General features: G+C 41.3%; 1 pseudogene; it reads left to right on the top strand.

Moving 5' to 3' along the window:
• Positions 1–6315: 6315 nt before the first annotated feature.
• On the top strand, positions 6316–7030 carry LOC122733910 (annotated as a pseudogene).
• Positions 7031–12001: the final 4971 nt, after the last annotated feature.

Below are 12001 nucleotides of genomic sequence, written 5' to 3'. Positions count from 1 at the left end.
ATGTGATAGTATACTATTGTGCTATAAGAAAGGATAAAGAGGATGGTTTCAGAGAAACCTGGGAAGACATGTGTGAATTAATGCCAAATGAAGTGAGCAGGTCTGGGAGAATGATTTATACACCACCACCAATATTGTGCAGACAAAAATCTTTGAAAGACTTAGGAATTCTGATGAACACAATGACCAACTACAATTCCAGAGTACTCAAGATGAAATATACTGGGGGCAGCTTGGGGGCACAGTGGATAGAGCACTGGCCCTGGGGTCAGGAGTACCTGAGTTCAAATCTGGTCTCAGACACTTTATACTTACTAGCTGCGTAACCCTGGGCAAGTCACTCAACCCCAATTGCCTCACCAAAAAAAAAAAAAAAAGATGAAATACACATGTTCAGTCATTTTTGTTATGTCTGACTCTCTGTGACCTCATTTGGGTTTTTTCCATAAAGATACTGGAGTGGTTTGCTATTTTATTCTCCAGCTCATTTTTCAGGCAAACAGGATGAAGTGACTTGCCCAGGGTCACACAGCTAGTAAGTGTCTGAGGTCAGATTTGAACTCAGGAAAATGAGTTTTTCTGACTTCAGGTCTGGTGCTCTATTCACTGCAACACAACCTAGATGCCTATGAAATATGCTACCCACTTCCAGATAGGTGATGGACTCAAGAAGTAGAATGAGACACTCATTTTGGACATGACCAATGAGGAATTTTGTTTTGCTTGGACTATACACATTTGGGTTTTGTTTTTTCTTGCTTTCTCAATGGGGAGATGGGGGGAGACAATGTCGACTTGAAATTAATTTTTAGATTGAATTAAAATACTTTCCCCATGTTACTTTGGTAACAATATATGTTTTCTGCGTTTTGGTTGGCTATTACTTGTCTACTTGGTATGGTGAAATGGTCAGTCAACACTAAGATATGACTTATATTTTTACTATCTCCTTCCAGAAATAAAAAGATAATATAGACAAGTTCCAAAGGCTTGTTGGCACGTATTCTCCAAATATATCTATATCTATGTTGCATGAGTTGGTAATATTTTAGGGGGTACATATCTGGCCACTTCTTGGTGACCTTTGTAGTCAACAAAATTAATTTCTTATCAGCTGTAGGGCTTTTTTCATGTCCCATATGCCCAAAGTCATCAGGTAAGGCATTCATGGCTTGTATGCCTTGGGCACCAGCTGCTTCCTGGTTCCATGTTGGGGTTTGGTCACAGTCCGGTACAGTACTCCATTGCATAGCACCAACTTCTGCCATTGTCTCAGAAGGAAGAACGCCTTCTGCTGACCGCAACTTAGTATGTCTAGAACCACTATTTTTTTTTTTTTTGGCTGGTATCACTTCTCTTAGTTTTTCATCAGCCTTATATTTTATTATCCACACATAACTAAGGTGAGGGAGATTGGCTCAATGAAACATGGTTTACATATGTATTTGGCATGCTCTGGTGGAAATCCCAAGTTCTCTGCTATACTTCTACTTGGCTGTTGTCTAGCTCTGCCACCATAAAAAGAGCTGCTATAAATATTTTTGTACAAATAGGTCTTTCTTCCTCCCCCCTGTAAAAAATCTCTTTGGAATAGAGACCTATTAGTGATATTTCTGGACCAAATGGGTATGCCCAGTTTTATTGCTCTTTGGGCATAATTCCAAATTGCTCTCTAGAATGGTTGGATCAGCTCACAACTCCACCAACAGTGCATTAGTGTTCCAACTTTTCTACATTCCCTCCAACATTTATTACATTTCTTTTATTGTCATATTAGCCAACCTGAAAGGTGTGAGGTGGTACCTTAGAGCTGTCTTTTTAAAAAATTTATGTTTCTATCTTCATTCATTCATTCATTCATTCATTCATTTGTGGGGCAATAAGGGTTAAGTGACTTGCCCAGGGTCACACAGCTAGTGTCAAGTGTCTGAGGCCACATTTGAACTCAGGTCCTCCTGAATCCAGGGCTAGTATTTTATCCACTGTACCACCTAGCTGCCCCCTTAGAGCTCTCTTAATTTCCATTTCTTGCTTTGTAGGTTTTAAGATAATTTTGCCCTTGTGGTTTTGATTGTCTTCAATTGTATGTGCACAAGTGAAGTAATTCAATGGTTTAGCAACAGCAGCATAGTTCTAAAAAACCATGATAATAACCACCAAATCCTAGATTAGTTCTTAAGTCTCTAAGATTTTCTGGATATAGACACTTGAAAAGTGTTTCTATCTTCTTTGGATCAGTGCTCACACCTGTTGAGACATAATGTGAACCACATAACAGAAGCTCTATAAAATTTTGTTGTTGCCATTCAGCCATTCAGTTGGGTCCAATTCTTTGTGACCCTGTGGACCATAGCATGCTGGAAACTTCTATCCTCTCACCATCTCCTCTAGTCTGTTCGAGTTCATATTTCTTGGTTCCATGACACCATCTCTCCATCTTACCCTCTGCCGTCCCCTTTTCCTTTTGCCTTCAATATTTCCCAATATCAGAGTCCTTTCCAATGTGTCCTGTCTTTTCATTATGCAGCTAAAGTATTTAAGCTTCATCTTCAGTATTCAACCTTCCAGTGAATAGTCAATTACTATCTTTAAGTATTGGGTGATTCAATTTTTTTGCTGTCCAAGGGACTCTCAAAAGTCTCCTCTAGCACCACAATTCAAAAGCCAAATTCTGCAGCACTGAGATTTCTTTTGCTACTGGAAAAACCATAGCTTTGACTATATAGACCTTTGTAAGCAAGTTGATGTCTCTGCTTTTTTGTATGCTGTCCAGATTTACCATAGGTTTCCTTCCAAGGAGCAAGTATCTTTTATTTTCATGTATACAGTGATTTTGAGCCCAAGAATATAAAATCCAACACTACTCCTCTTTCTTCTCCCTCTGTTATTGGCACTTGCCAATTGACAGTTTCACACCAGCTTCCTCTAGCTGATCCAACACTTATCAGTTTCTCCTCATATTCCTCCAGTGTCCTACCAAAGACAGTGATGCAAACAGTGATACCAGTACTTCCAGGTAGGTCATGTCCCCAATTACTTTCTCCACTAACTGTTGGAAAGTGACTAGTCCCATTTAGAGTGTATGCCCCAAGATGCCTTGGCATACAAAATGGCAAAAGCCAGATGGACTGATGAAAAGTCTTTTTCTTCCTCAGACATAGGAATTTGGTAGTATACACAAGAGGTGTCAAACTCTCAGCATATAGACCACATGCAGCCTGCAAAATCCCTTACTGAGACCTGAATCAGATTAAAATGGCATTGGGAAATATTTAACAAAATAAATAAAAATATAATATAGCACAGAGGATGTTAATTTGTGGTTTTCTAAGCCAATCAGTTCTATTTAAGAACTTACACTAGGGGGGCAGCTAGGTGGACACTTAGTAGCTGTGTGACCCTGAGCAAGTCACTTAACCCTCAATGCCCCACCAAAAAAAAAAAAAAAGAACTTACACTACACGCTACACAGCACTACCCAAGTCCAAGACTGAAAAATTCTGACTGCCTAACAGACAATGCAGGACTTCTTGGAACTGAGCCCTAGTGATCTGGCCCACTCTAGGTCTTTTGTTCAAAGTCTAGCAATCTACACAATCCGTATCTTTCCATTTTTCATAGGCATTACCACGAAGGGCTGTTGAGTTCTGTGGTGATTCCATTGATCAGCATTTGAAAAAAATGGTTTCTGAAATCTTTTGCCATAGATAGAAGAATTCTCCTAAAATCAGGGGTTCTGAAACTGTGGTGTGAACTTTTTTTTTGGTTTGGCATTTTGATAACTACCGATATAATTGATTTCCTTTGTATTTCTCTGCATCTTATTTTATACATTTATAAATATTATTCTAAGAAGAGATCCATGCATCTCACTAGACTGTCAAAGTGGCTTAGGAGACAAAACAAGGTAAGAACTGTTTAACTGGCCATAGAGGCACTCAAAAAGGACTTTGAAGATAAAGTTAGAGAGGTAGAGGAAAAAATGGAAAGAGAAATGAGGGTGATGCAGGAAAGACATGAGAAAAAAGTCAACAGCTTGAAAAGCCAAATCAGCCAAATGGAAAAGGAGGTACGAAAGCTCTCTGATGAAAATAATTGCCTAAGAATTGGGATTGAACAAATGGAAGCTAGTGACTTTATGAGAACTGTTGGACTAACTGTGTGGCCTAGGAGACAAAACAAGGTAGGAACTATTGAACTAACTTTAGGAGCAGCTAAGCAGTGCAGAGACTAGAGTACAGGTCTTCAAGTCAGGAAGACCTTAGTTGGAATACTGCCTAGAACTCTGCTTAGCTGTGTGACCCTGGGCCAGTAACTCGGTCTCTCTGTTTGCTTCAGTTTCCTCATATGTAAAATGGAAGTAATAATACCATCTATCCCACAGAGTTGTTATAGGGATCAAATGAGTTCACTTTTATAAAGTACTTTGCAAATGTTAACACAATACACAAATCCTAGTTATTATTATTATTTGTCCTTTATAGGAATGTTTGGGAATTGGTGAACTGGATGCCATGGGCTGCACTTGAATGCATCCTACATTTCATTCATCAAATGAGAACACACCAGTCCTCTTTTTTTTTTTCTTTGCGGGGCCATGAGGGTTAAGTGACTTGCCCAAGGCCACACAGCTAGTAAGTGTCAAGTGTCTGAGGCCGGATTTGAACTCAGGTCCTCCTGAATCCAGGGCCGGTGCTTTATCCACTGCGCCACCTAGCTGCCCCCATACCAGTCCCCTTGTTTAATCTATCCTTTGACTCTTGGGGTACTGGGGAATCTCCCAAATCAAGTACAATAGGATCCAGCCCAAAGGTTGAACAGTCAGGGCTCTTGTGGTCTTCACCAGCACTGTTTGCTTCTCTTCTTCTAAGCATGTGCAGGTGTTAGTTCCCAGCTTGTCACTTGTGGTATCTTGCTAGAATTTAGAAAAGACTAGAATTGGTTTTACTTGGTACTGACACCTACTGGGATAACACCCAGTGAGTGTTGAAGAGTCCAGACATAGCAGAGCCTGGGTACTTTCCTGTTGATAGCAACTTCCTTAGGTAATCTCAGGCTCATCTGGATATATCCTAGGTTTGGATAGCAACGGTCATATTTGCCTCATATTTTACTGAAAAAAAAATTGTGGCCATTCATTATGAGCTCCTTCTCCCCTCTTCCTCCTCTTCACCTCACATAGTTCAGATGCCTTCTATCTTTTTCCTCTTTCATGCTTGTCTCACATGATGAGGTAATCTTTCTCTTTGCCAAGGTAAACCACTCTGCATGCACAAGTGATCCCATGCCAGTTTCCTTCTCCAGCCGATTGCTCTCTCATCCCCAATCTCTACCTCTCTACCTACTGATTTCGTACTGTCTAGAAACACCCATATCTCCCCCATCCTCAAAAAACCCTCTCCTGATCCATTGCTGCTAGTTATCTTACTATATTTCTCCTCTCTTATGCTATTTTACTTAGTGGTCTTATCACCATGGCTTCAATTATCATCTCTATTCAGATGATTCTCAGGTCTATGTCTCTAGTCCCAGCCTCTTTCCTGACCTCTAGTTTCACATCTCCAATTGTTTATTGAATATCTTGAACTTGATGCCCTCTAGACATCTTGTTTTTTGCAGGGCAATGGGGGTTAAGTGACTTTCCCGGGGTCACACAGCTAGTAAGTGTCAAGTGTCTGAGGCCAGATTTGAACTTGGGTCCTCCTGAATCCAGGGCCAGTGCTTTATCCACTGTGGTTTTTTTTTTTTTTTACACAGGGTGGGACCAGTGTCAGATCACTGTTCTCTTTGCTATCTTTATGTGATAAAAAAGCTTATACTGCATCTTAAAGTAAATGTTTGCTTTTCATAGTAAAAAACAAACACCCATCATCTTTGTAACTTCTGAAGCCCTCAAGTGCATTGCAGAGTTAGTTTTCAGTTGACATGTAGACTTCTGTTTATTCATATTGAAAGCAGTAGACAATATTCAGGACTTGTCAAGAGAAATTATACACATTTGTCAGTTCCCATTCATAGGGAAAGATGATATAAGGATAAGGGACTTGATGAATTTATATTATGATTACAGAACCATCTAACAAATAAGGAAATGATCACTAAAGCTTACCTAGTCCATCCCTCCAAGTAGAATGATATCTAATCCAGTTACTCCAGTCCTTTATCAAGATAGAACATCTCACAGCCTTCTTTGCTCATTTGTTCTAATACTTAACAAGTCACATCATGAAATTTTGTTTTACATCTAACTCAATTAACCCATTCCTACAGAAGTGATTTCCTTTGGTACAATTGTCACAATTTTTTTTCAAGGCGATGAAAGATGCCTATGATATGGCCCATAGGCATATGTCACTCGAGTGTGAAATATATTACAAGGCCTCTTCCAGCTTGGAGATCCAAGGAATCAATTCTTCCAACTCTGAATAGCGTATCCATATGCTCTACATAGCTTCCAACTTCTACCATATGCTCTTTGAGCTCTTCAACAATGCCACGAGGATGATTGTGGAGAGTCATGAATCTAGCCTTATTCTCCTACCCTTCAAGGTGATAGTGGCCTTGAATGAAGATTCATCCATCAAAATGAGTGACCAGGGCAGGGGAGTTCCTTTGCAAAAGATTGAGAATCTTTTCAGCTTTATGTGATCAATTGTTTCCACCTCACAGCCAGACTCTAAGGGCATGCCTTTAGCTGATTCAGGCTATAATTCCTCTATATTTATTTCCTCCATAATATTTTCTCTCTGCCAAGTACCACCAGGGGGAATTTCAGCTCTTCTACATGGAGGGCTTTGGAACTGATGGCAAGATCAATCTGAAGGCCCTGTCAACAGATTCTATGGAGTGCCTGCTGGTCTATAACAAGCTGGCATGCTGTCAGTACCAGACTATCCAGGAGGCAGGAGGCAGGAGGCAGGAGACCCACCATGGAGATCAGGAACATGTCTACCTGTGGCGTCAGCTAGGCAATGTGCCTAGCTTACCATTGTTGACAAGCATCCTCCTGTTTTTGCAGTCGCGATTATAAGGACATGGATTGATCTTTTCAGCAACTGGTTACCTTGGTAACCTTCTCCTTACCTGTATCACACCAAGGGGGAGAGAGTCTCCATGATGACCTGACTCTGTTTCCATGGCAACTGTTGTGCTGTACTCATTACAGTGAATCCTAGGTAACAATTTATATATTCACAGACCTTTTAGGTGGTCTCCCTGGTTACAGTCTACATGGTGACACCCTGAGAAGGGTTTTAGAATGATTCTTTTTTGGGGGGGGGACAGGGCAATGAGGGTTAAGTGACTTGCCTAGGGTCACACAGCTAGTAAGTGTCAAGTGTCTGAGGCTGGATTTGAACTCAGGTCCTCCTGAATATAAGGCCAGTGCTTTATCCACTGCGCCACCTAGCTGCCCCACCTAGAATGCTTCTTAAGAGGAGTACACTAATGGCAGGCCTTCACTGTCATGGTGACCCCAGATAAAACACTTCTCAACCTTGGGAGGGGGAATTCTCAGTGCTTTGCTGTTTGTCTACACTCTCTAGGTCTTTCATTTGGACACTCTAGTTTACCTTCTCCCTTCAGTTCTTACTCACCCCTCACCGCTCACCGCTCACCAGCATTAGGAAAAGCCTAGTTGAGGTTGGGGGCGGGGGTAGTGGGAAGAGAGGTCACCAGAGACTGGTGGAACAGGGAGGCTTTGACTTCTGTCCTTCCCACTCCACTGAAGACCTCATCACCCTACCTTCATTCTCTCCCTATGGCCCAAATATTTCCTATTGGGAAAACACTAAAGATGACCCGAATATTGGACTCCAGAGAGCCTTCCATCCCCTCATCCAAATCAATGTTTTCTTCTCCTCCACGGTTCAAGTTCATTATTTTCCAGTTACATGTAGAGATAGTTTTCAACATTTTCTTTTTTTTAGTGAGGCAATTGGGGTTAAGTGACTTGCCCAGGGTCACACAGCTAGTAAGTGTTAAGTGTCTGAGGCCGGATTTGAACCCAGGTCCTCCTGACTCCAGGGCCAGTGCTCTATCCACTGTGCCACCTAGCCACCCCTCAACATTTGTTTTTATAAGATTCCTAGTTTCAAATTTTTCTCCCTCCCTCTCCTCCCTCCCCCTTCCCAAGACAGCAAGCAATCTGATATAGGCTATATATGTACAATCACATTAAACATATTTATGCATTAGTCATGCTGTGAAAGAAGAATCAGAGCAAAAGGGAAAAACCTCAAAAAAGAAAAACAAAAAAGTAGAAATAGTATGGTTCAATCTGCATCCATATTCCACAGTTCTTTTTTTTCTGGATTTGGAGAACATTTTCCATCATGATTCCTTTTGGAACTTTCTTGTACCGTTGTATGACTGAGAAGAATCAAGTCTATCACAGTTGATCAACATATAATGTTGATGATACTGTGCACAATGTTCTCCTGGTTCTGCTCATCTCACTCACTAGCAGTTCATGCAAGTCCTTCCAGGTTTCCCTGAACTCTTCCTGCTCATCGTTTCTTACAGCACAATAGAATTCCATTGCATTCATATACCACAACTTGTTCAGCCATTCCCCAATTGATGGGCAGCCCCTCAATTTCCAATTCCTTGCCACCATAAAAAGAACAGCTATAAATATTTTTGTACATGTGGGTCCTTTTCCCTTTTTTATGATCTTTTTGGGAAAAAGACCCACTAGTGGCATTGCTGGGTTAAAGGGTATACACAGCTTTATAGCCCTTTGGGCATAATTCCAAACTGCGCTCCAGAATGGTTGGGTCAGTTCACAGCTCCACAAACAATGCATTATTAGTAGGGGCAGCTAGGTGGAGCAGTGGATAGAGCACTGGCCCTGGATTCAGGAGGACCTGAGTTCAAATCCAGTCTCAGACACTTAACACTTACTAGCTGTGTGACCCTGGGCAAGTCACTTAACTCCAATTGCCTCACCAAAGGGAAAAAACCAAACCAAAACAAAAAACCCCAATGCATTAGTGTTCCAATTTTTCCACAGCTTCTCCAACATTTATTATTTTCCTTTTTTGTCATATTAGCCAATCTGATAGGTGTCAGGTGGTACCTCAGAGTTGTTTTAATTTGCATCTCTCTAATCAATAGTGATTTAGAGCATTTTTTCTTTTTTTTTTCTCAACAAACATTTATTTTATTTTCCATTTACACGTAAGGGTAGTTTTCAACATTCATTTTCATAAGATTTAGAGTTCCAAATTTTTCTCCCTCCCTCCCTCCCTCCCTCCCTCCCTTTCCTCCCCCCTCCACAAGATCGCAATCAGGTTATATCTGTACAATCCACAAGTGTTCTTTTTATCAGTTCTTTCTATAGCAGTGCATAAGCTTCCTCATTAGTTCCTTGGGATTGTCCTGCATCATTGTACTGCTGAGAGTAGTTAAGTCATTCACAATTACTCATTGAACAATACTGCTGTCACTACACAATGTCCTCTCAGCTCTGCTCACTTCACCATACATCGATGTTCATTAGTCTTTCAAGGTTTTTCGGGGATCATCCTGTTTGTCATTTCCTGTAGCACAAGTCCATTCCACTACAATCATATAACACAGCTTTTCCCATTATTCCTCAATTGATGGACATTCCCTTGATTCTCAATTCTTAGCCTCCACCAAGAGTTGCTATAAATAGTTTTTGTATAATTCCCCCCCCCTTTTCTCTTTTTCATGATTACTATTGTTAACTGTTTCCCTTCCATCCTATTCCCTTTCCCATGATATTTATTCTATTATTCATCTTCTTTCATCCTATCACTCTTCAAAAGGGATTTGCTTCTGTCTGTCCCCTCCCCCACTCTGCCCTTCCTTCTTTTGCCCCTCTCTCTTTATCCCCTTCCCCTCCTGTTTTCCTGCAGGGTTATAGAGATTACTCTACACAATTCAGTGTGTACATTAGTCCCTCCTTGAGCCAATTCTAATGAGATTGAGGTCTTTGAGCCAATTTTAATGAGTGTTAGGCTCATTTACTGCCCAGATTAAATAGATTACTCCACCCAGTTGCGTGTGTCTATTGAAAATAGTGTAAAATTCATTTACTGCCCTGCTCCTCTCCCATCTCTTCCCCCACTACATAAGCCTTTTCCTGTTACTTTCATGTAGGATTTCACTTCTGCCCTTCCCCCTCCCCCAATGAATTCCCTTCACCCCTCAATTTAACTCTAAAGATGTTATCGTCTAGCTAAGTGACACAGTGGACAAATCATCACCCCTGGACTCAGGGGGATCCCAGCCAAAACCTGGCCTCAGACACAAGACTCGCCCACTGTACGAACCCAGGTATGTCCCCCAGCTCCAATTTTTTTTTAGTGGTTCTCTAGGGTCTTGTATTTGAAAGTCAAATTTGCCATTCGGTTCAAGTGTTTTCATCACAAACATCTGAAAGCCTTCTTTTTCATTAAAGTCCCATTTTTTCCACTGAAAGATAATGATGAGTTTTGCTGGGTAGGTGATTCTTGGTTGTACTCCCATTTCCTTTGCCCTTTGGAATATCATATTCCATGCCCTCCAGTCCTTTAATGTAGAAGCTGCTAGATCTTGTGCTATCCTGACTGGAGCTCCACAGTAATTGAATTCTTTCTTTTTGGCAGCTTGCAATATTTTCTTCTTGACCTGAGAGCTCTGGAATTTGGCTATAATATTCCTAGGAGTTTTCTTTTTGGGATCTCTTTCTGGAGGTGATTGGTGGATTCTTTCAATTTCTATTTTAGCTTCTTCTTCTAGAATTTCAGGGCAATTTTCCCTGAGAATATCTTGGAAGATGGTGTCTAAGCTCCTTCCTTGATCATGGTTTTCAGGTACACCAATAATTTTCAAATTATCTCTCCTGGATCTATTTTCTAGGTCGGCAGTTTTTCCCAGAAGATGTTTCACATTGCCCTCTATTTTTTATTCATTTGGATTTGCTTTATTGTGTCTTGGTTTCTTATAAAGTCACTGGCTTCCATTTGTTCAATCCTAATTCTTAGGCAATTATTTTCATCAGAGAGCTTTTGTACCTCCTTTTCCATTTGACTTTTCAAGCTGTTGACTTTTTTCTCATGTCTTTCCTGCATCACCCTCATTTCTCTTTCCATTTTTTTCCTCCACTTCTCTAATTTTATCTTCCAAGTCTTTTTTGAGCACCTCTATGGCCTGAGACCAATTCTTATTTTTCTTGGAAGCTTTAGATATAGGGGCCCTGATGTTGACATCTTCCTCTGAGGGTGCCCCTTGGTTTTCCTTGTTACTGAAGAAACTTTCTATGGTCTTCACCTTTCTCTGTTGGCTCATCTTGCCTTTTTTTTTAACTAGACTTTTAACTCCTTAAAGTGGGGCACTGTTTCCAGGCTGCAGTATCCCAAGCTTAAGAAGTCCCAGGTGGTATGATTTAAGGAGAATCAGGTTCTTCCCTCGCCTGGCCTGTTTCCTGATCCTAGATGACCCCAGACCAACTTGCCAATCAACTAGCTTTGTGTGTTGTGGTTGTTAGCTTTGATGAGCCTGTGCCCCTCCCCCACGTGGGCCACTTCTACTCGAGCCTACCACCTGGTTCTCAGTAGGGGTGTAAAATCCAAGTTCTGCCTTAGCACCAGCATAGACCCCTGTAGTCTCTGCCCTGCCCAGGGCTCAGCCCACTCACCAGACTGTGAGCTTAGTTCCAGATGACACTGGTGCTTCAGCTGATTCAGAGGCTCTGGGGGTCTCCTTCTCTGGTGAGGACTTCCTGAGACTGGATCTATGTCAGGGTGACTGTGGGGTTGGGCTCGACTCCTATATCAGCACAGCAGATCCCTCCTTCTGACCTTCTAAGCGGTTCTTCGCTAGAAGATGATTTCAGCACATTCTTCTGTGAGTTTTGCTGCTTTGGGCATTTTCCTATGACCTTATTTGGATGTTTTTTGGAGCGATCGTGTCATGAGTTCGGGAGCTCACTGCCTTTCCTCCGCCATCTTGGCTCCACCCCAGAAGTCTAGAGCATTTTTTCATATGGCAA

The sequence above is a fragment of the Dromiciops gliroides genome, chromosome X (assembly GCF_019393635.1).
Source record: "Dromiciops gliroides isolate mDroGli1 chromosome X, mDroGli1.pri, whole genome shotgun sequence".
Classification (NCBI taxonomy): domain Eukaryota; kingdom Metazoa; phylum Chordata; class Mammalia; order Microbiotheria; family Microbiotheriidae; genus Dromiciops; species Dromiciops gliroides.
This window is presented reverse-complemented; position numbering and strand designations above follow the sequence as displayed.